The 24,261-nt window shown below is 44.9% G+C and overlaps 1 long non-coding RNA gene across 3 annotated transcripts in view; it reads right to left on the reverse strand.

Annotated features, from left to right (window-relative positions):
• LOC150061210 (uncharacterized) overlaps positions 1-24,261 on the reverse strand; it is a 172,094-nt gene that overhangs the window by 11,191 nt on the left and 136,642 nt on the right. For all 3 annotated transcript variants that reach the window (XR_016535799.1, XR_016535800.1, XR_016535798.1), the window contains one exon: positions 1,115-1,278. This is a non-coding gene — a long non-coding RNA (uncharacterized LOC150061210). The remainder of the gene's footprint in view (positions 1-1,114; positions 1,279-24,261) is intronic.

Here is a 24,261-nt window from a genome sequence, read left to right on the forward strand (position 1 = left end):
ATGTAGTATCCTCTTGTCCACCAGATACCAGTGTGGCGTCCCCCTTACCCACTGGATGCCTGCCAGGCATTGAGTGGCAGAGTCAGGATTCAAATCAAGCTGCCACATACCAAAGCTCACACTGTCTTGCTACTCAGAATAGGACTTAGGGAATGTTGAAAACATTCCCATCAGGGCTCCATTTCTCACTGTGTGAGCTCCTGGCCTGAAGCCGCCCCGGGGAAGAAGACATGGACAGGCCGCTGCTGTGCTGGGGGAAGGAGAGTTTGTCTGGCCACCATAAACCTGCATTCACTCTGCACAGGTCTGTCATGACTGTATCAAACGATGGGAACTTGATGGCATTAAAATCCCACGCATTAGGGTGTTCATCTAGCATGCACGAAGACCTGGGTTCTATTCTCGGTACCACACACATAGAAAAAGCTGGGAGTGGTGCTGTGGCTCAAATAGCAGAGTGCTAGCCTTGAGAAAAGCCCAAGGACAATGCTCAAGCCCGGAGTTCAAGTCCCAGGACTGGCATAATAAATATCCTATACATTTATTATCTAACTGGTGTGTAAGGTCTCACTGGGCTAAGATCAAGATAGCCTCAGACCTGAATTCCATGGGACTCCTCTGACTTTTCCAGAAGCTTCTACCGGGCTTATGTTCCCCCTGCCTCCTTTCTCCACCAATGACAGGTGGAGTCCCTCCTGAGATGGTATCATGGTGACTTTTACTCTGCCATTTTTAAGGAGCCTTGTGGCCCTCCTGGGCCCAGCTGGATAGCCCAGAAGAGGCCCCCTTGGTGTAAGGCCTGGTGCTCAGAGCTTTAATTCCATGTGCACCTGTGACCCCCCCTTCCCCATGGAAGATGCTGTGTGTTCTGCCCTCCATGGGGCTCTTGACAGTGTTTTAGATTGGACTCTTGTGTTGCTAGTTTGGGAAAATTTGAAGAAGAGAGTGTGAGGAGCAGTTGTGAGGGAAAAGTTAAGGAGCCATCCAGCAAGCACAGCGGCCTCATGAGGGTGCTAAGTGTGGTACATAGACCAGTGGGCCCAGAGCTAGGTGGCTGGGGGAGGGCAGACAGCTCACCAGGCCATGACCAGTGTGAGGTGGGGAAGCAAGTCACCTGGGAAACCAAGTAAACATAAACACACAGCCATCCATCACTGCCATCTGGAAAACATCGGTGCTGAGGGTCTTCCTGTTGGGCCTGGCTCCAGGATTTATTTGTGTAGCTGGAGATGGCAGACAGGGTTTTCTGTCACAAAGAGCCCAGGATTGAATCTCAACCTGGAATTCAAACATACCACTTTTCCATTAGAAGATGAATGTAAATATGTAAACAGTACCAGCAGACAGGTCACTCAAAAAAAAAAATAGCTGTCCATCTGATTTCCAAGCCTAACAATCTCTGAGCTCAGACAACACCACTAGACAAAGTCTGAAGTTCCAGTGAATGTGGCCTGTGTTCTTCTACTGTCTAGAAATGTTTTTTCAGCTCCACCCTGGTCAATGCCTTCAAGAAAGATACGCGGACCAAAGATGGCTGGAATGGAGTCCCCAGCACCAAGTGCTGCTTCCTGCTAAAGTCCCTCCTCCTACATTCCACACTGTTGATCCAGACTGTGTCTTCAGCTGTTACTGGTGACAGATTTGCTCTGTGGCCCTGTGGTTCAAAGCCTAATTACAAGGCAGCTGCCTAAGGCTAGATGGGGCCAAGCTTGAGGCCTGGGAAGGGACCCGTACAGGATCAAACCTATGACCTTGGCCTGCCAAGGTTCCTCTGAAAGAAGGGGTTCTTCATCCAAGTCCACAGACTCTACCCAGAGGCTTCCCTGCACGCAGGGTAGACATTTTGATCAAATTTGACCTGTGTTCTCTTACTAAAGATGCACTTGAGATTCTGCAGAGGGAGACACAGAGGGTGCCTAAGTCAAACTCATTCTCCTGGCCTCAGGACTGCACAGGCTGGGCTTCAGCCATGGTTGTGGGGACAGCCCCTTCCTGTGAGGATCTAGATTATGTTGTTGCCCATCTACGGCAGAGACAAACCTTGACCTGAACAAAACTATGTTGGTAAAATGGACTTAAAAATAAACAAAATTGGGCAGTCTGTCTCACAATTTTTTATTTGATTTTCAGTTAATATCTTTTTCTTTTGCTTAAAAAAAGCTACTCTGGGGCCTGGAGTTTGGCCTAGTGGTTAAAGTGCTTGCCTAGCATGCACGAAGACCCGGGTTCAATTCCTTGGTACCACATACATAGAAAAAAGTCGGAAATGGTGCTGAGGCTCAAGTGGTAGAGCTCTAGCCTTGAGAAAGCCCAAGGACAGTGCTCAGGCCCTGAGCTCAAGCCCAGGACTGGCAAAAAAAAAAAAAAAAAAAAAGCTACTCTGTAAGCTGGTTCAAAGCCAGCTCAGACAGGAAATTATGTGAGACTCTTATCTCCAATTAACCACCAGAAATCCCAAAGTGGAGCTGTCACTCAAGTAATAGAACCACTAGCCTTGAAAGAAAAAGCTAAAGGATAGCACCAGGCCCCGAGTCAAGCCCCAGGACTGGCACCCAGAAGAAAAAAGAATTTCAGAGAGAATCTTTGTAATTTAAGTAAGATTTGTTAGGTAAAATAGAAAAAGCATAACCTGTAAATGAGAAAAATGGGCGAATGCAATTTCGTCAAAATCAAAGCCCTTTCATGTGGACATGTACACCTAAGAATATATAAATATATTTTTTTCTAGTTTATAGACATAGACTAGGAAAAGTAATTTCAAAACACAGATCTGGAAAATGAATGGGGTCCAAAATAAATGGAGAACTTTCACAATGCCAGAATAAGAAAACCTAATAGTTTAGATTTGAACCCAAGCAAAACATGCCAAATACTATCTCATTAAAGATAACACAACAGAGAAAAGAAAAAAGCCTTGTCACACCATCAGTGAGAAGGCGGGTGCTGTAATCCTAGTTATTCAGGAGGCTGAAATCTGAGGATTATATAATTGAATTACATGACATTTTGGAAAATACAAGACTCAGAATTTTGTAAAAAATGAGTGCTGTTTCTGGGTTTGGTGTTTAGGGCAGAATTTGACAATAAAAGAGCATGAAGGAACATTGGATGAGGGAAATGTTTGGTATTTAGATTGTGGTGCTCACCTGTATTACTGTTAGTCACTGCACATACAAAGAAAGAAAGATTTCACAGCATGATGCTAGTCTCCAAATAACGGGGCCAGCTTTTCTTACTTCTCTCTCCCTTTTCTTCTTTGAATGGTTTTCTTCCTTCTTTCCTTCCTGTTTTCTTTCTTCCCCTCCCCTCCTCCTTTTCCTCTTCCTCCTCCACTTCCTCTCCTCTCTCTCTCTCTCTCTCTCTCTCTCTCTCTCTCTCTCTCTCTCTCTCTCTCTCTCTCTCTCTCTCTCTCTCTCTCTCTTTCTTTCTCTCCCCCTCCCCCTCCCTTTCTAGTGCTGGAAAATAAATCTGACTTAATACAAAGATAAAAAGATTCTTTGACAAAGGCAGTTTTTCTTTATTAGGCGGAAGAAGACACAGATCTAACCTCCTTCTTCCCATCTGACCTCTTGATAGGAAACAGAAATGGTGAAAGAGATATTTACTGTATAGAAAAAGAAAACACAAGGTTATTTGAAGTGTTGAAAATTAAGTATAAGTTTCACATAATGAGCTAAGGGTTCATTGTGATAACTGAATTATGGGTTATGACGAGGGGAATGAGAAAGGATACTTGAGAAGTGTTTGACAGCGTTCTGAGTATGGAGTTACCAGGGATCCTAAGTTAAGAATTAAAATTCACAGAATTGCCCTTTAAAATATTTATTTGATTTTGAGTCGGTATCTTTTTCATTTGGCTTAAAAAAAAAGAACAAATGAACAAATGAACAAACAAACAAACAAACAAAAAACAAAGCCTGAATCTAAGTCTCACATGAAGGTACTTTTCAAGCAGTATACACTACTTCATTTATAATTTGAATATAATTGTCACTTTCAGATATCTCTTTATTAGTAAAGACATAAATGAAAGACTTAGAAAATGTGTGTTTTTATGATAGGGAATTCAAACATTTTAACTTATAAATAATAATATCTAGAGATGTTTGAAATTCTTCAGAAGATAACATTTTACAGTTGATTTGTTTTTAAGCAGCAACTGGTGGTGCTGGAGTTTGAACTCAGTGCTTCCTGCTTGCTGGATGGGCGTTCCACCATTGACTCTACCCTCTATCCCCAGCCCTTTGGGCGTTCCACCATTGAATCTACCCTCTATCCCCGGCCCTTTGGGCATTCCACCATTGACTCTACCCTCTATCCCCAGCCCTTTGGGCGTTCCACCATTGAATCTACCCTCTATCCCCGGCCCTTTGGTTGTAACTGCTTTTCAGGTAAGGTCTCAGCTTGTCCCATGAGGATCACGTGAGGATCATGTGTTCACCTCTCCATGATAGCTGATGGGTGGATAGGAGGTTTTGTCACCTTTTTGCCTGGAGTGCCCTCTAAATGCAGTTCTCCTGATCTCTGCCTCCCAGGCAGCTGGGGATACAGGCATGTGCCACTGCACCTGGTTATGAAATAGTTCACAAGTTTTGGTAATTTATTTGTTCATTTTGCCCATAATAGGGTTTGAACTCAGGGCGTCACACTGGCTGACACTGTGTAGTTTGTGCTACCACGACAGCTTTACCTTGAGCCTGGATTATTGTTGTTAGTTATTTTAGAGATGGAGTCTCATAGTCTTTTTTGCCTGATCTGACTTTAAGCTGAAATCCTCAAAAAACAAAACAAAACAAAAACTCAAAAAGGGGCTGGGAGCCTGGCCTAGTGGTACAGTACTCGCCTACCATGCACGAAGCCCTGGGTTTGATTCCTCAGTACCACGTACACAGAAAAAGCTAGAAGTGGTGCTGTGGCTCAGGCCCTGAGTTCAAGTCCCAGGACTGGCAAAACAAAGCACATAAAACAAAACAAAATAAACCAAAATCCTCTAGATCTCATTCTCTTGAGTAAGGCCTGAGCCACTGGCATTCAGCTTTATTGTTTAAAATTTTTAAAGTTGAAGTCAAATAGATAGTATAAGAAAATAGAAATGGGTACCAAGACATGTGAAAGGGTATCAATGTATGTGAATTAATGCACCTTCTATCTGGCAAATATCATGTAAGCCTTTTATTAATTACAATAAAAATATATATATAAAAAGAAAATAGAAATAAATTGCATAAGACATTAATTAAATAAGCAATGAATATAGTACATTTGGAAATTTAAATATGGTCAGGGCCCTGCAATTTTCTCAAGTTTGCTATTTGCTTTCATGTCAAACCAAAGTCAAGTGCTATTGTTAAAATTAATATGTTCCTGCATGGCCAGTTGAATAGACAGAGGTGGCAAGGCTGAGCTTGTGAGTACAGGGGTTTGTCTCTCTTTAGAGCCAGGATACACCAGAGTCTCTGTACATGAATGTATTTACCACCGAGAATCGCCCATGAACCTGTGTCGAGACAGGGCTAGTGGTTCATGACACAGGCAGGATTGGCTCAGTCATTGACAACTCATGGAACTCAGTCTCCAACTTTCTCCCCAGACATTTCACTGACCCACAGTAATTCTTCTAATTGTCTTGACTTTCTGTAGACTGTTGCCCATTCTGGAGCTTTATTAACACAACAAACATCCCTGACACTCACAGGAAATTCTAAGGGGATGAAGACCAGATAAAGATTTTAAAAAATACTATCTAGGTTGAATATCACTAATGTGGAGACAATAGAAGCAGTTACAAAAGACTTCCATTATCATGAAATAGGAGAAAAGTGTTGTCCCTATGCAATTAGTAATAAGAAGCAAGCCAGAAATTGGTGGTTCATGCCAATAATCCTAGCTGCATGGGAGGCTGAGATAGAAGGTTTGTGGTACAAGGCCAGTCCAGTTCATAAAGCCCTGTCTCAGAAATAATTGCCCCCCCCACCCACCAGGCAACAGCATGTAATCCTAGCAACCCAAGAAGCTGAGGTCTGAGGACTGTGGTTCAAAGCTAGCCCAGGCAGGAAAATCTGTAAGACTGTTGTCTCCAATTGACCACCAGAAAGCTGACTGGAAGTGGAGCTGTGACTGAAAGTGGTAGAACACTAGCCTTTAGCAAAAGAACTCAGGCACAGTGTACAGAGTCTGAGTTCAAGCCACACCACAAACAAAAATAAAACAATAAGAACAACAAAAAATACCCATCACCATCAACAACAGCAAAAAAAAAAAAAGCTTCAGGTATAGCTGAAGTGGTAGAACCTGGCAAATGTAAGGCCCTGAGTTCAAACCCCAGTACCAACAAAGGAAAGAGAAGGAAAAGAAGAAAAGATGGAAAACAATAGCAATAGAAGAGACAACTATAACGGAAAGCTTTATGGTGTTGACTAATCAAATTCCATTAGTACAAACTTTATCTTTACTGACTCTGCATTCTTTGCTCTGTAGTCAGCCATAACCAAACAGTATGAAGTAGGGTCCTTTTAATTCTGGAGAAGCTGGGAGAATCATCCTAGACTTTGGAACTAAGCATGATATTTCATTTTGGGCAATGTGCCACGGGCAGTTCCACAATCTCCAATAAAATCAGTGTCAGCTCAGGGTGGCAGGGCAGCCAGATCTAACACTAACCACAACTGTGGAGAAAAGCTATTCTCTGTCATACCCATGGAAATGACCAGAAGCTGGGAGATATCAGAGGATTAACACAGACTAGATTGCCCCATTGAATTTAAGGATACTGGATAGAAGGTATTAGCAGGAAAAACAAACAAACAAACAAACAAACAGGGTGTCCTGATTTAAAGCCATAAAAATAGAACACTCTTTTAATTTTTGTTCTTTTACTTATTATCTTGAAGTAGTTGTACAAAGTAGTTTCCATGTAACAAAGCAGTTTATGAATACAATGCATCTTGATCAATGCCAACCCTTTCAACATTCTCATTCATCCCTCCCCTTAATTTTGTAGGATGTACATTGGATTCTTGACTGTAGTTTCCCCTCTTCTCTTCTTCATTCATCCTAACATTCTCTCTTCCCTTTTTCTTCTTTTTTTATTGTAATGTATAGAGGGGTTACAGTTATATTTGCCAGATAGAAAGTACATTATTTCTCACACATTGATACCCCTTCTCATGTTCTTGTCCCCATTTCCCTCCTCCATCCTTCCCCCTCATCTTGTTTTCCCCCTTCGCTTTCCTATTTCAAATAAACATATACACAATATACCAGATAACAAGGTCAGATACCGTAACAATATGAGATTCACCAAGGGGCAATAAAAGAGATGAGAAATAACATAGTGCATTATATCCTGAAAAACAACACAAAAACCCCGCAAGCCTAACCCCTCTGTAGACCCTTGAAATATCTATAGTATACCAGGAAAAATGACACCAGAGAAGTAGAGCACAGATGTATGTGCTAAGAGAATTCTTGTACCCCATTGGCTGACATGACTTGTAGGGCTGGATGGACAAGGCTCAGCTTCAATGGGCTGTAGAAGGCACAGATATGATTGGCCAGAGACCCAGAGATATTCTGCTTATGTGCACAGACTCATCCACTAGTCAACCAGTGAGTGATTTCAGGGATTCAAAGATGACCAACTATTTTCCTGCCTCTATGGTCAATGCTGGCAGTGTCAGGCCCCTCCAGTACCCCACGATAACCCTAGTGAATGCCATCACAGCAGGCTCGCTGGAGAAGGAAGCAGTTGCAGAGAGTGGAGCTATAAACTGGGACACCATGTCTGGGGTGGAGAGAAGGGAAGACAGGAAAGTTATAGGAACCCCACTGAGCTGTGCATACGTCCTCAGACACATTGAAAAGGGCCAACCCCTCGCGACATAGAGCATTCTGCTCCGCAGTGTCCGCCTAAGTGCCTTTTACCTGGATGTTAATGTGGCCTGTCACATGCTGCCATACCCAGAGTTCCAGCCCAGCCAGAGACAAGAGTTGACTGGACACCACGTTCAGTACACAGCCAAGGTGCTCAGGGCAATGGCTTCCTCTCCTCGGATCAGCTTGGCCCCTTCCTCTCCTATCTAGGAAGTCAACCTGGTTCTCCAATCTTTTTGAGTTTTCCCTCCCTTACTCTCCTCAAGTCAACAATCGTGGGAGGCAGCTGGCATCCACTGGGCTCTTCAGTAGCAAAAGCATCTCTGTGATTTCAAAAGTGGTTAAGTAGCTGGGTGCGGGTGGTTCACACCTATATTCCTAGCTATTCCTAGCTACTCGGGAGGCTGAGATCTGAGGATCGTGGCTCCAAGCCAGCCCGGGCAGAAAAGTCTATGAAACTCTTATCTCCAATTAACTACTCAAAAACTGGAAGTGGTGCTGTGGCTCAAGTGATAGAGCGCTAGCCTTGAGCATAAAGAGGCTCAGGGACAGTGCCCCAGCCCTGAGTTCAAGCCCCAGGACTGGCAAAAAAAAAAAAAGTGATAGTAATGTCTACCCTCTTCCTCTCAGCACAGGGATGGTCCAACAGACTCTGCTGGAAGCCCCTTAAAATGACTGTTGCTTTCAGAAATTAATGTATCGATTTGGAATTGCTATCTTGTCTATCTACCCACCGACTCCAAAACTTCCAGAACAAAATTACCTTCTCGATCCCTCACCTTTTGTTTTTGACAGTATCTAGTCTGTGTCTAGCTATTCTTTCTTGACTATCCCATATCCATCTAATCTATCTATCCATCTACACATTACCTAGTTACCTATCGTCTACCTGTCATCTATCTTTTATCAAGTATTTTCCATCATCTTCCTACCTATTATCTACTATCTATCTGTCCCATCCATTGATCTACTGATCGATATGTCCAGTCATCCACTGACTCCTAATCCTGTGCTACTTAAGAAGGACGGTCGTCTTTGAATCTATGAAATTTCACATTATTATCTACATAGTAACTAACCACTACTTGTCTGGTGAAGATGATGATAATGAGATTATCATCTACTGCTATTGGCAGTAGATGTCTCAGAATGTTCCCATTTCAGGGCTGGAAATGTGGCCTGCCTAGCATGCATGAAGCCCTGGGTTCCATTCCTCAGTACCACATACACAAAAAAGGCTGGATGTGGCACTGTTACTCAAGTGGTAGTGTGCTAGCCTTGAGCAAAGGAAGCTCAGGGACGGTGTCCAGGCCCTGAATTCAAGCCCCCCCCCCCCAAAAAAAAGAATGTTGCCATTTTCTACTTCTGGCTTGACCATTCTTTAGAACTCAGCTAATTATCCTCTTTGCTGAGAGAGGTTACCTCACTGAGTGCCTTCTGCTGTTATCCTGGAAACATCCTTTGGTCAGTTCTCTTTCTGTGGAGGGCCTGGGCTCTCAGCATGAAGGAAATTCTGTGAGGTTGCAAGTTCTGATAAACTTTGTAGGCACGGATCCATTTTTGGCTCAATAAAAGCAGGTCTCAAAAATCAATGAATGGGGGCTGGGAGTATAACCTAGAAGTCGAGTACATGCCTAGCATGCACGCAGACCTGGGTTCGATTTCTTGGCACCACATACATGGAAAAAAGCCGGAAGTGGTGCTGAGGCTCAAGTGGTAGAGTTCTAACCTTGAGAAAAATCCAAGGACAGTGCTCAGGCCCTGAGCTCAAGCCCAGGACTAGCAAAAAAAGAAAAAAAAATGAATGAAGCTGGGTGCAGTGGCTCACACCTGTAATCCTAGCTACTCAGGGGGCTGAGATCTGAGGATCATGGTTCAAAGCCAGCCCAGACAATACAAAGCCAAGAGACTCTTATCTCCAATCAATCACTAGAAAATGAGAAGTGGGGCTATGGCTCAAGGGTAGGGCAGTAGCCTTGAGCTGAAGACAGCGCCCAGGCCATAGTTCAAGCCCCATGACCCCAAAAATGGAATGAATGATGGAACAGTCATGTGGAACGTGGAACTTGGTGTTAGGATTAGCCACATGCTTGATAGACTGTGGTGTGTGAGGGATAACAGATAGTACATCCATGTTTCCTCTATAGGCTTGTCTAGCAGGCAGAAAGTAAGATGGGATTGGCATGAAGACTGGATACCTGGATTACACCTCCCTGAAGCTTCCCCAAGGTGGCCTCTCCTCACTATTTGTCCTTCATGGAGGTTTGACATGGCATAGTAAGTGATCATCCATTAGTGACAGGAAAATGCACCAGTACCCAAGGAACTTCATATGTTAGTGGAGAAAAGTTTCAAGAACCTGGTATTGTTATTATTATTATTATCTCAGAGTGTTTATGTGATGGAAAGAAAAAGAAACTATTATGTAAGATAAGGATAAGAAGGTGGCAGATATGCATGGCAGATACACATAGCCCTTCACGGCACTTCATGTTACCATAGGGCCTCAGGCTCCTACTCAACCACTTCTTCCCATAATGTTCTGGGTGCCCACTCAACCAATGAGAAGATCTGGGTGGTACTTGCACAAGCCATGAAGCAATCAGTACAAAGCCAAGGGCTACAGAAGGGGTCTTCTGAGGAGGCCATTGGACTCTTCTTTAGAGCCCTCTCTATGGAAAGTCTTGCTACTTCTCCTTTCACTTCATTTCCCTCCTCTTTAATTTCTCCTTCATTTCTCTTTCAAATAAACCTGCAAAAAATAGTAATACATCAAATAAATTTTCTTGATGTGCTTTAAACACCTCCCTGCCTTTCATTCTTTAATGAGTGGGGAACACAAACCCTGTCTCTAGACAGCATTCTATTGCAGACCCTTCTACATCTGCCAGTCATGTTCTCCCAAGATGTCATTAGTCTATCCCCAAGACCGTTGCTCAGTGCTCTAAGGACCTCAGTGATTCCAAGCCAACCAGTGTATGTCTCTGCTGGGCAGCCAGAAATACAAAGACGAAAGAATTCTAAGATGTGCATTCCAGGGTGGAAATACACAGTGAGGTAACTCATTTTTCAATAACAGCTTCAGAAATACGAGGTAAAGCATTAATTAACACACTGTGGCCTCTTGGAATGCGATCACCAAGAAAAACAATGAAAAACAACCGAAACAACAAACCTAAAAGAGCCCATGGCCACAGGGACAGGTCTTACTTGGTTCCACAGCTTTCAAATGCCGGCTGGAGTACGGGAAGAGTTTGTTGCATTAAGTAATTTATGGGGTGCTAAGAAGTTCCTTAAGCTATTATTAAAAACATGCAAACCCCTCCCTGGTTAGACCTCTAGTAAGTCAGACTTCTAACTAAGCAGAACTGATAGGCCGGCCTTTTGATGTTTAATGAGTTCTGTCGCGCATGTGAGATGTGATGGGCAGAGCTGGAGTGGTGATTTACTGGTTATGAAACAGAATGGTGAGATCTCTCCCTTGGAAAAAAAAAAGAAAAAGAAAAAGAAAAGAAAATGTTGCCAAAAGACAGGTCTTCCCCGCCCCCCCTTCCCCTTCCTCTCCCACCAATCCCTTCCCCTTTCTTCTTCGTGCATATGTTTTTGATTTCCTCAGCCCTCGTGCCTCTCAGTACTGGGATCAGGCACACACAGAGCACTACCAACTAATTAGCCTTGGATCCAGTCACAGGAAGTTAGGCTGCCAAATCCTCTTTCCCCCATAATTCCTCAACTTTCTCAGCCTGCCTCAGGCCTGAGACCTTGCACTGGGCCTCTCTGTAGAAGTTGCCAGTTCTAATTTTGCAATTTCCCTTCTCCTTATCAAATATGCCCCAAGCCTGCCAGTGGATGGAAGAAGAAGGCTTTGGAGTCAGACTTATCCCTTGGAATTTTTTTTTTTTTTACCTTTGGCTCCATCTCTGCTTTCTGATCATTATTAGAGGGTCTTGCTTGGATACAGTTTCAGTGTTGACTTGTTAATCTGACCTTGGTTAATGCTTTCTAAAGGAGCGCATGACCACAAAAATCCAAGAGTCTCCCAGTACGCCCAGGGGCCCTGCGCCTCAGACTCTTCTCAAAGGTTAACGCATTTTCCCAAGAGCTGTAGGTGTCAAGGTCTTCCCCAAGCTGTTTTGACTGAGATGGAGAGGTGTTAGGCTGGCTCTGAGATTCAAGCAGGAGAAGCGCAGTTGAGGCTCTTTCAGAGCTATGGCTCAAGTGGTAGAGAATCAGTATTCAGCAAGCAAGCGAAAGGACAGAGCCCAGGCCTTGAGTTTAAGTCCAAGTACTAGTGCACTTGTGCATGCACTCACAAATGTGTATGTGCACGCACACACACACACACACAAAGTTAGCAAATAATTTTCTACATTGGTGGCTCAGATATGGTCGGAGAGCTTTAGTTTTCTGCCTCTTCTTTCACTGAAGAGAGACCTTCCAACTTTATCTTGGTTAATTGGAGATAAGAGTCTCCTGGACTTTCATGCTGGGACTGGTTTCGACCCACGATCCTCTGATTTCAGCCTCCTGCATAGTTAGGATTACTCGTATGGTGTGAGCTACCCACCGTTCTTTTTTTTTTTTTTGCCGGGGATGGGGGGGTGGGGCTTGAACTCAGTGCTGATATACTGTCCCTGAACTGCTTTTTTTTTTTGGTGGGTCTTGGGGCTTGAACTCTGGGCCTGGGCACTGTCCCTGAGCTCTTCAGCTCAAGGCTACTGCCCTACCCTTTGAGCCACAACCCCACTTCCCATTTTCTAGTGGTTAACTGGAGATAAGAATCTCATGTTCTTTAGTGCCTGAGGATGGCTTTGAACCTTGATCCTCAGGTCTCAGCCTCCTGAGTAGCTAGGATGACAGGCGTGAGCCACTGTGCCTGGCCCTGAGCTGCTTTTGCATAAAGCTAGCCCTCTACCACTTGAGCCACAGCACCATTTCTGCCTTCTTTTCTGTTTGTGTGGCACTGAGGAATGGTACCTAGGGCCTCATGCATGCTAGTCAAGCACTCTACCACTAGGCCAAACTCCCAGCCCTACCAGCCATTCTCCACTCATGTCTTGTAGTGATTCATAAAATATCTACGAAACACTTTGAGTTCCACAGTGCACAGCAGGGGAGAAGCAAGCAGAATGTCCCTTCCTGGGAAGTGTCCTGGGAGTTCATATAGACAGCAAAAAGGTACAAAGAAGAGTGGCACCATCAGCCACTCAAGTCTGGGAGCTGCCAGTCATCAGACTCCCCTGGGGACAGGGTGTGGAGGCCCACCAGGCACTCATTGCATGCCAAACATCAGTCCCACCACTAGGTGGCGCCAAGCTCTTACCAAAAGAGGAGCCGGAGTCCTGGAGCACACAAAACCCAAGCTGGGTCCTGAGTCTCACCACTGTAATCCCAGCCCGTCAGGAAGCAAAGATGTTACAATCATGGTTCAAAGCCAGCCTGGACACACACACACACACACACACACACACACACACACACACACACACACACACACACACACACGTCTGTGATCCTTATCTCCAGTTAACTGTCAAAAAGCTGAAAATGAAGTTGTGGCTCACGTGGTACAGTGCCGACCTTGAATGAAAAAGCTCGGAGACAGTGCCCAGGCCCTGAGGTCAAGCTCCAGGAGTGACACACTAACTAAATAAATAAATCTATGTCACGGGTGATTTCAATGCTGGGGTGTCACTAAGGATTTTATTCCAAGTATTATTTTGTATATCACTCCAGATAAAACAAGAAGGAGCTGGTATATGAGAATCTGCTGCAGCCTGGCTGTTTGCAGCTGGCTCAGAGGCTTTGTCAACATCACCAGAAGCCATAAGCATTCACTCAGTGCCACACTTGCTTAGAGGGAACCAGTGTCTGATGTTATCTCACTTTCTGAATCAAACCCTTGCTAAAAGTCTCCACTTATTCTTGTGGCCTCATTTGTCCTCCAGGCGCTGAGCTGTGGGGCTCTGCTCTGGCTACCATCCCCATCCCCTATTCCCAAACTGGATGACGCACTACACCAAAGCGTGGGCCTGACTTCCCCAAGGGACACCCAGAGGGGTCAGGTCTCACAACCCATAAGTGTTGGTGAATTGCTTCCCACAGGCAGAGCTCGAACAAATTGGATACAGAGGATGGGAGGGGAGCCAGAAGATGCATTCCCTCTCGACTCCTCACTTTGATGGTCTGAGCCACAGCATGCTTCACTACACCGCGATGCTAGCCAGCTCTGACTACATCCACAAGTCTTCATAATACCACACTTTGAGTGCACTTGCCTGTTTGTTCTGTCTCACTCCTCATCCTGGGATCGAACCATTAGCACTCGAATCTTGCTATGGATGTTGTTACCCAAGAAAACTCACCCTCCCTCTGTCTTTTCCTCCCTCTCTCCTCCCTCCCTCTCTCCATCAAAGCTGATGTTTACCACTTGAGCCACATCTCCAGCCCCACAATACACTTCCTTTCCAATCCATTCCTTTGTATGACAAAGGTTTCCATGGCTTTATTTTTTTAAAGATTTTATTAACATTGATTTTGTTTACATCCTAGTTCAAAGATCAAGTTTAACAAATAAGTACTCAAGAATGGGATCTCTATATGTAATCACTGGCACATAAATTTAAGAACAAAATGAAAATTCAGCTGAGAGCTTGCATGTCCCATGGCTTTCTTTTTGTCCAGTGCTAGGAAAAGCTGTCAGTCTGCTGGGTGCTGGGGTTCAACACCTGTCATCCTAGCTACGCAAGGGACTCAGATCTGAGGATCATGGTTTGAAGCAAACTGGGAAAGAAAAGTCCTTGAGACTCTTATCTCCACAGGAACCACCGGAAAACTGGAAGTGGCGCTGTGGCTCAAAGGGGTAGAGTGCTAGCTTTGAGCAAAAAAGCTCAGGGACAGCACCCAGGCCCAGAGTTCAAGCCCAACTGACACACACACACACACACACAAATATTCCCTGCGTCACCATGCAGCCTTGTTCTCCAAAGGAAAACAAATTCTGGAAGCTTATCTTGTTCCAGGTCCCACCCCACAGGCGAGGGCTTCCTGTGGAGAGCGAAGGCTAAGAGGATCAGTGTACCCCACCCCCCCCCCAGCCTTCACTGTGTGATCAGGACCCGTCTGATATCAGCCACACCCTGCCTTCCATTGGACCTGATATTAAACTTGCTTCAGACCAGGCAGCTATTCTGCATTGACCGGTATAAGCAAGTTTGCACTGCCTGACAAATCAGATGATCGCATTTTCCAGTTAGTCTGTTTCCAAAAAACAAACAAACAAAACCCAATAATAATAATTTTGTATAGTCCTAGGGTTTGAACTCAGGTTCTTGAGCTCTCATTCGTCCTTTTTACTCAGTGATGGTGTTCTCTTAACCACATCTTTACTTGTGACTTTTTACTGGTTAATTGGAGATAAGAGACTCATGGACTTTTCTGTCTTAGCTGGTTTGGAACTGTGATCCTCAGATCTCAGCCCCATGAGTAGCTAGGATTACACAGGGAAGCCACAGATACCTAGCTTTACCAGAAAAAAAAAATTGTTTTTAGCCATAAATCTCCTATGTGTACAGCAAGTGGTTTAAGCTGTACAAACTCTTCAAACATCCCAGAGCACTGTGCTTCTAGTTCATCTTGATCTCAGGTTGCATTCAGAGCTGGCTTTAGGGAAATCTTTTTCCCCCACAATCCTAAGGCTTGAACTCAGAACGCTGAGCTTCTCTGTGCTCAAGGCAAGCACTTTACCACTTGAGCCACAGCACCACTTCTAGCTTTTCCTGTTTATGTGGTACCACTTTCCTTCCCATCTTATCTGTTCTTTGAACAGGCCCCTAACTTTTGCCCCTGCCAGTGGAGAACAAGGCAGATGATCTTGTGCTACCATTGCCCCGCAAACAACCATGGCAAGAGATGATCTGCCCGCACCTGTAATTCCAGTAACTCAGGAGGCTGAGATCTGAAGATTTCAATCCAAGCCAACCCTGCCAGAAAAGTCTGTGAGACTCTTATTTCCAGTAAACTAGCACAAACCTGGAGTAGAGGTGCAGCTGAAGCGGTAATATACCAGCCTTGAATTAAAAGGCTCAGAGACAGCACCAAGGCCCTGAGTTCAAGCCTCAGTATCAGCACAAAACAAACTAACAAAAAACAATGGCAAGAGAGTTTTCCTTTATACAATCCCCTTCCAGCTACTGGCCCCTTCCACTCTCATGCCATTGTTAACTGAAAAAAAAATATCAAGAGCCAGGAACCTACTATAGTTCCTGTTGTAATTCCAGGCCTGGACTAGGGTCCCAGCTCTGTCCCTCACCTCAGGTGGTCTTAAGGACTCTCATTGTCAAGCAGTCTCCTCACCTTATGTGTAAACTATCTGCAGAGTACTTTAGAAGGATTTGGTAAAGGGAGACACTGTTCTGAAAACCATCTTTCCTCTTTCTTCCTCTCTCTCCCCTAGTCTGCACTCTTCCCAGGAAAGGGGAATTGATCAAATAGAAAAATGGTTTCCTTTGCATATATAAGGCATAGGAATTAGGAATTATCTCAAATGTTTGTTCCAAATGGAAAAAATGAAGCAATGAAGACAAACCACAAAATGTTCAAGTGAGTAGCAGATGATACATGCCTTGATTTTTACAAGATAGAGTTTATGAAATAGTAAAATTGGCATATAATTGTGTGCAATTTAAAAACAGATCTAAGAATCTCCCCAAGGTCAAAATTAATACCCTGGTGTAAAAGTATTGTTACTAATATTTCTGTTCCTCCAGTAGAAAGCCGCCTTGGATACAAAGCTGTAAGAACGCCAAGCAGGCCTGCATCATGTGTTCCTCATTGTAATCAAGAAGGTTTAATGGCATCCACCATCCTGCCAATCATCATTAGTATGCAATGGAAAAAATGAAATTGCTTAATCGGTTGTTGTTTCAAACTTCCAACATAACTACTCTTTAAGTCTTGTGGCATTGCCCATCTAATCCTCTGTAGCATTCAAATCAGACTCAGGGAGAACTTCCCAGCAACTGTGTGCCAATGATCTGTCTCAGCCAACAACCCCGGGCTCATGACAAAGCCTTTATTCTGCTCAAAAGTCTGAGGCTTGCGTCTGAAAGCCTAAGACCCCTACTCCTCATCATCCCTCATCAGCAGAAAGTAGCCAGCCAAGACAGCAGCGCCCCTTCTCCTTGTTTCCTATACTTTTTCAGAGTCAGAAATCCTGAACTAATGCATGGCGGTCTTGGACAACAGCCGGGGGCCAAGGCTATGTCAGATGCCCCTGGCAGACACATACCCCATTGAGGCCTTGACAGTCCTCTGGCACCATAACATCACTCACCCACCCCGCCTCCATCAAACCCCACTCCCTTCTTACTGTCTAATATTTAAGGGACCCTACTTGTAAGGTGGTGGGGGTGCCATTTCCCCTTTAGCCAGGCTGAAGGAGATTTGGTCATCCCTTTATGATCTTTTTCAGCTCCTACCTCTCCAGGCCTGCCTTTGGCTCCCTTATTGATAGGTAACACTTGTTTCTCCTCTTGACCATATGACCATTTAGACCAGGGAGAGGCACATGGAGAGGCTACACAGAGGAAACTGAGGCAGCCCCACCTGGGTTTCCAGCCAGTGACCTAGATCAAAGATCACTTCTGCGTATCACACATCAAGTTCGTTAGTCTCCAGACGACACAAGAATCGTCTCGCTGAGCCCGTCCTCCTAGAGCCCCCTGAATTAGTAAACCTTCATTGTTTTCAGTCATTGGTTATCTAAAGTGGAAAAGACATGCATGACATACAAGGAGAGGAGGGAGGGCGCATGGAATTCTGGGACATTAGTGATTGTTCCTGAGTTGGGATTTTGACAGGAGGAATTTCCAGGTGCACAGGAGGTGGGGTATGCGGGGCAGAGGCAAGCTGGTGAGAATGAGTCCATTACCGAGGGAAGCAGCCCACCTTTAAGGATGTGTGGGATGGGAGGCCCCAGGGCCTTTGGAGTTCAGGTAAGTCTGGGAGAAGCTCCTCTGGGATCCATTTCTGATTTCCTGTGGTGTGAGGATTACAACACAAGCAGAGTTCATCAGAAGAGTGGTGGGGTGGTGGAGTGGTGGAGTGGTTGAGTGGTGGGGTGGTGGGGTGAGGTGGTAGTGGGCTGGGGTGGTGGAGTCGTGGGGTGGGGTGGGGTGGGGAGGTGGAGGGGTGGGATGGGGTGGTGGGGTGGGGAGGTGGAGGGGTGGGGGGTGGTGGTGGGGTGGTGGGGTGGTGGGCTGATGGGCTGCTGGGCTCCACTTGAGTGTCTTCTGCAGGCCTCCTGGCATGGACTGGCACAGCTCCAGCTCCGGCATTCTGAGCTGTTGATCAGTGTATCCAAACAATGCACCAGACCCCACTGTCTTGAGAACATGTCCTGCCTCTGGGCTGACCCTGGGTCTCCAGACTTGGGAGCCAGGAGCAGCTCCACACCCTAGCCAGAGAGAAGAAATTGAGGCAGACCCAAGCACACTGGAAAACCCGGGCAGGGGTCTAGCAAGTGAGATGCAACCTGGCAAGAATACAGACCACTAGAGCTGGCAGAGAACACAAGATACCACTGTCTTCCAACCCCCTTCCAACAAATATGCAAATATATTAAAGCACAGGTCCACAACCAGGTTACTGCCATGCCAAGGGGGCTTCACCTCAGCCCCAGCCAAGCCTGGGGTGGGCCTAGTAGCAGGTGTTCTCCATGTATCTATGAGGGTACAAGGTAAACTATTGTTTTTTCCTATCAGAATTTCAATGTTAGTTCATTTATTTCTTTATTATTTATCTTTAAGTAGTTGTACAAAGGTGCTGCCAGATAACAAAACAATTTATGAATACATCTCTTTTTTTTGCCAGTCCTGGGGCTTGAACTCAGGACCTTGGCACTGTCCTTGAGCTTTCTCAAGGCTAGCTCTCTACCACTTGAGTCACAGCACCAATTCTACCTTTTTCTATGTGTGTGGTATCAAGGAATTGAACCCATGGCTTCGTGCATGCTAGGCAAGCTCTCCACCAGTAACCACACTCCCGGCCCTTTCCATGCATCTTGATCAGTGTCACCCCTACAACATTCTCTTCCACCTCTCCCCACCCACCCCTTCCCTCACTCTGAGGAATTATGTAGGATAAATAGGGCCGTAGAAGAAAACTTCAGAAATAGAATGACTTAATGACACACATTGGTTCCACGTGTTAGGGGCTGGATAATGCACAGTGAGCACAGGACTGTGGGTATCTTCATGAGGTGCTGGTTATGGCACGTGTGTACACAATACATATTATTCAGCCCTAAAAAAAAGAAGCAGCTCTTGTTGGGCATTACATTATGCTTAGTGAAGTAGGGTCACACAGAAGCCAAACTACTGTATGCTCTCATCTATAGGTGGATGATGATGATGATGATGATGATGATGATGATGATGATTGATGGTGGTGGTGGTGATCGTGATGGTGATGGTGATGGTGGTGATTTGCAGTTCAGGGACTTGAACCCTGGGCACGCATTTGATTTCTTGGGCTACATCCCCAGCTCTTTTGGTTCTCCCTAATCACAGATGGTGCCATATGTGTGCTTGGGCGTTTTGTTGGTTAATTGAAGATAATAAGTGTTGTATACATAACTGCTTGGATCTACTCACGCTCCTCAGATCTCAGCCTCCTGAGTAGCTACAGGTGTGAGCCACCAGCGCCTGACCCACTTAGCTTTTCTTTTCTAATTCTAATTCTGTGTCTCCCCACCACAAACTGAGCTCCACACCTGCCTTTTCTTGCACTCTCGGCAGTGTTTCTCAAATGGGCCTCAGGTTCAGTCTTGCTTTTGTGCTGCAGCGCTCCCTTCCGAGGTCTGTAGAGCAAGAGGAGTCTCTGACAACAGGTGCCACAGGTTTAAGAGCCCCGGTGCCTCGTGGGAGAACAGATTTAATCATTTCAAATGCATCCCACTGACTGGGGAAGTAACAGTGGTGATTTCAGGCAAGAGTCATAACAATGTTAAGAGTGAGATTGGAAGGGGGCGACCCTGAGTGCACCCCCATTCCTATAACAGTAAGTGAATCTGGTCTGTGGTCCCATTTCCCTGATGTGAGCAAGAGAGACAAAGAGAAAAAGCAGTTAATTTACAAAGAAGCTGTGTCTCCGCATAGTAGGCCAGCATGTCAAGGAGTCACTGTCACCTGTACCAGCCTCCATCTCTTGTAACAGCCTCTGCTTCATGCAACAGCCTCCACCCCCTGTAGCAGCTACCCCCAGCCATGTTCCCTGGGCCTGGCTGCCCTCCCTGCTCGGGTGGGTCCTGCTGCTTGGCATGTGTGTGGAGGCATCTGTCTGTTTCCTCGCTTGAGCTGAAACTGATTTATTCCCAAGTCTGTTCTGTATATAGGATGTGTCATGCCTCTGGATGCTGGGTTCCAGGGCTATTCCAGTAACTTGTACAATTAATTACATTTATAGAGAGCTGTTAGGACCTGAGCTGCGGAAAGTGTGTGTGTGTGTGTGTGTGTGTGTGTGTGTGTGTGTGTGTGTGTGTGTGTGTGTGTGGCAGGAGCGGTATGTAGATGGTGTATAACAACAGCCAAGCAAACAGCTAACACTTGCGAGCGGGCTGAGCTCGGCTCTGGCTGGCAGAGCTCCTCTGTGTGTTCCAGCCATAGGCTTCACAACCATGCCTCCCCCTTGCCCTTATAAGAGCAAAGAAAAGAGAAGCGTGCTCTCATTTTGCCAAAGCTGAGAGTGGACCCCAGAGTGTCTGACAGTGGTGGAGCCAAGCTTGACACACATTTTGCACAGAATAAATCCAAGGTGGAAATTTATGCCCACACCCCCCTTTTTTTAAAATGTCCCATCATTAGCCTGCATTTACATTTACTTATTTAAAACCTTTACGAAAGTATAATTGACATACTTCAAGTACACTTTGACATATGTGTATAGACATGAAATCAACACTATAATTAAGATAATGAACATATCCTCCCCCCCAAAAAAGAGTTTCCTTCAGCCTTTTTTTTTTAACCCATTTTCCTTATTCCTTCCTATCATCTCCACATTGGTGCCGAGTTCTTCTGGCTTTCTGTCTTGGTTTGATTTCATCACATTTTAGATAGGTGGAATTATACAGCATATAGTCTTTTATTTTTTTCACTCAGCATAAGATTGCAGAACACGGAAGCGTGTGTCCGTAGCCCGGTCCTCTGTGCAGCAGGATGGAGTTCCATTCATGGACACAGCACAGTTCATCCATCCATATGCCTGTTTGTTTCTATTTGAGTGTTTTCTCAGGTTTGGGCTGTTCCAAAGGGCTCTTCCTGGGTAAGTATATATACAAAGCTCTCCATTTCTCTGTGTGGATATAAAGGCCTAGGAGGTTGACATTGTGCCTTAGGTAAATATTTTATAAAATTCCCTATTGTATCTGGGTACTGGTGGCACATTCCTGTAATCCTAGCTATTCAGAAGGCTGAGGTTTAAGGATTGAGGTTGAAGCCAGACCGTACAGGAAAGTCTGTGAGACCCTTATCTCTAAGACTGGAGCAGTAGTAGAAGCACTAGCCTTGAGCAAAAAAAAAAACCCTTCATAGACAGAGCCCAGACCCTGAGTCCAAGATCTAGGCCAAACACACACACACTTCCCAACTGTATTTCAGAGGCCATTCCATAGAACATTCCACCACTAAGTGCCATGCTTCTGTCTCTAGGTATACTCTGTCTTTTAATTTTGGCCAATCAAATAGGTATGCAGTAATAATATCCTACTGGGTATGTCTTTGGTGACTATTAATTTTCATTTCATTAAAGACTGATGAGAATCATATTTTCACATATGTGCTTACATACGTGTGTATGTATATATATATGTGTTTGTGTGTGTATGAAAAGTATCTGTCAAAGTATCCGTTGACACCTTTTGCTGTTTTTAATTATGTTGCTTTTTCATTGTTCAGGTTTTAGAGTTTATTCTAAACTCTGAACACAAGTCATTTGTTAGATGTGTGCTTTGCAAATATTATTCATAGTCTCCGGCTTATCTATTCATAATGTTACATGTTTGAAGTCTGGGTATATTAATGTTGGCTCTTAGAATCATACTTTTGACAGTTTCTAAGAAATCTTTGACTAACCCAAGATAGTGAAAGCTTTCTCCTATGGTGCTTTCCAGAAATTTTAGGATTTGTATTTATGTCTGTGACCCGCTTTGAATTAAGTTTTGATTATAGTAAGAAATACGGATCCAAGTTCATTTCTGCATGTGATGTTACTAAAAGCCTTTCTCCTCACTGTCTGCTGTAGAAATTTTGTTACAAGCAGCTCCCCAGGTATGTGCATTTCCATTTGTGGTCTCTGTTCCTTCCATCCGTTTCTTTCTGCCAACACCACGATGCCTTGGTTACCATGATGGCTCATTTATGTGCCAGTGTAGCCAGGCTATTAGGGTACCTACTACAGAATCAACCGCTGACACAGGTATTGCTAAGAAGATTCTCTGTAGACTTTTCGAGAAGCATTCTGTAGATGTGATTACTCTCAACAACTAACTTTAGATGAAAGGATCACCTTCAACAATGTGCACACGTCCCATTTCTCTAGAAAATCCTATAATCACGCCATCTTTATGATAAAACTTCAAATAATTTCTATCCTCCAATGTTTTTTTTTCACAGCTTCTTACTCTATTCTAGTCTGTTCCTATAGAACAACAAAATAAAGTGTTAAAAAAAAAAAAGGTAGACCAGGTACTGGTGGCTCACATCTGTAATCCTAGCTGCTCTGAAAGCTGAGATTTGAGGATCATAGTTTGAATATAGCCTAGGCAGAAACATCTGCAAAACTCTTATATCCAAGAAAAAAATCTTATAAACAGAAAAAAAATCCAGAAGTGTGTTTCAAGTGGTAAAACACAAGCCTTGAGTTGAAAAGCCAAGGGATAGTGCCCTGGCCCTGAGTTCAGGACACACACACACACACACACACACACACACACACACACACACACACACACAGAGTCCGAGCTGAACTCTGAGGATAGGAGAGCCTGAAGTATATTGTTGCACTGTAAGAAGAGAATCAACAGCTTGAACTAGCCACTGTTCTACTGAGAAATTGAACCCAGGGCTTCATGAATGCTAGGCAAGCACTCGACCACTAGGCCACACTCCTGGCCTATTTTTTTCCTCCAAATAGTCTAGAAATTGGAGTCATCCAGTAAGATTGGAATAATATGAAAACCCCCAACTGAATTGGTGGCTCATGTCCAATCGAAATTAGTGCAAGCAACTGAACAACACAAACACCAAGGCTCCAGGCCTGGTTAGCCAAACAGAGCTCCACTCTGCCTCTCTGCCTCTCCCCGTTCTTCCCATTTTTCTCCCTCCTCTCTCACCTTCCCTCCTGGGTCAGCTCTGAGATTTCCCATTCCATTTCCTCTGATATTCCTTATATAGCTTGGTAATACTTGTGAGAAAAAGCAGTGTACTTAATGCACTCATAAGTTCTGGTGTTGAGGAAGACTCTCAGATGTGAGCCTCACCCCTGTGCTCCTGGGGTGGGCACAGGGCCTCTGCAGCCTGGAGTCCTGAGGCCATGGAGAGGAGGGGAGGAGGACTGGGAGAAGAGGTCGGGGAGGAGAGGAGTGCAGTCAGCATCCTGGCCTCTCCTCCTGAGTGGCTCTTGCCTTTTTGAAGCCACGTCTTGAGCTCTTGGTTCTTTCTCCTAGGCGTCAGCATGCCATGCCTGTCTGTTCATCCATCCTCCCCTTCCTTCTGTTTGCCTGCTGTCAGCACTGGTGTCTGCAGCCGCTTTCCACAGAGCCCCTTCGTGACTTTCATTAATATACAGTTATCGCCTCCCTCCACATCATTAGCGGGCATCAGTCCAATCCCAGGCCTCCCAAGCGCAGTAGCAGCTCCTGGACAGGGAGCTAAGGATGGTGACTGAGGAAGACGGTGGGGAAGGAAAATGTCTCCAGCCACAGATTCTCAAAGGCCAGACCCAGAGGCGGGAAAGGAAACCTCACAGGCTAACAACTCAGAGCTAGAAAAGGGGGCGTCAGCATCTGTTTTGGGTCAATTAACTAATGAATGAATTATGCCAGCACTTTTGAGTATCTAGAAATACAAGCATGAGCTGACAACCTTTTTTCTTTCTTTCTTTCTTCCTTCCTTTCCTTTTTTTGCCTGTTGTGGAGCTTGAACTCAGGGGTGGAGCACTGTCCTTTGACTTTCTCAAGACTAGAGCTCTACCACTTGAGCAACAGCACCACTTCCAGCTTTTTTCTATGTATGTGGTACCGAGGAATTGAAACCAGGGGTTCAGGGGGTAGAGTACCAGCTTCAACCTAAGAAACAAGGCCCTGAGTATGTCCCCAGTAGCAGTGCACAC

Source organism: Megascapheus bottae, chromosome 6, assembly GCF_031878675.1.
Source record: "Megascapheus bottae isolate mThoBot1 chromosome 6, mThoBot2.hap1, whole genome shotgun sequence".
NCBI lineage: Eukaryota > Metazoa > Chordata > Mammalia > Rodentia > Geomyidae > Megascapheus > Megascapheus bottae.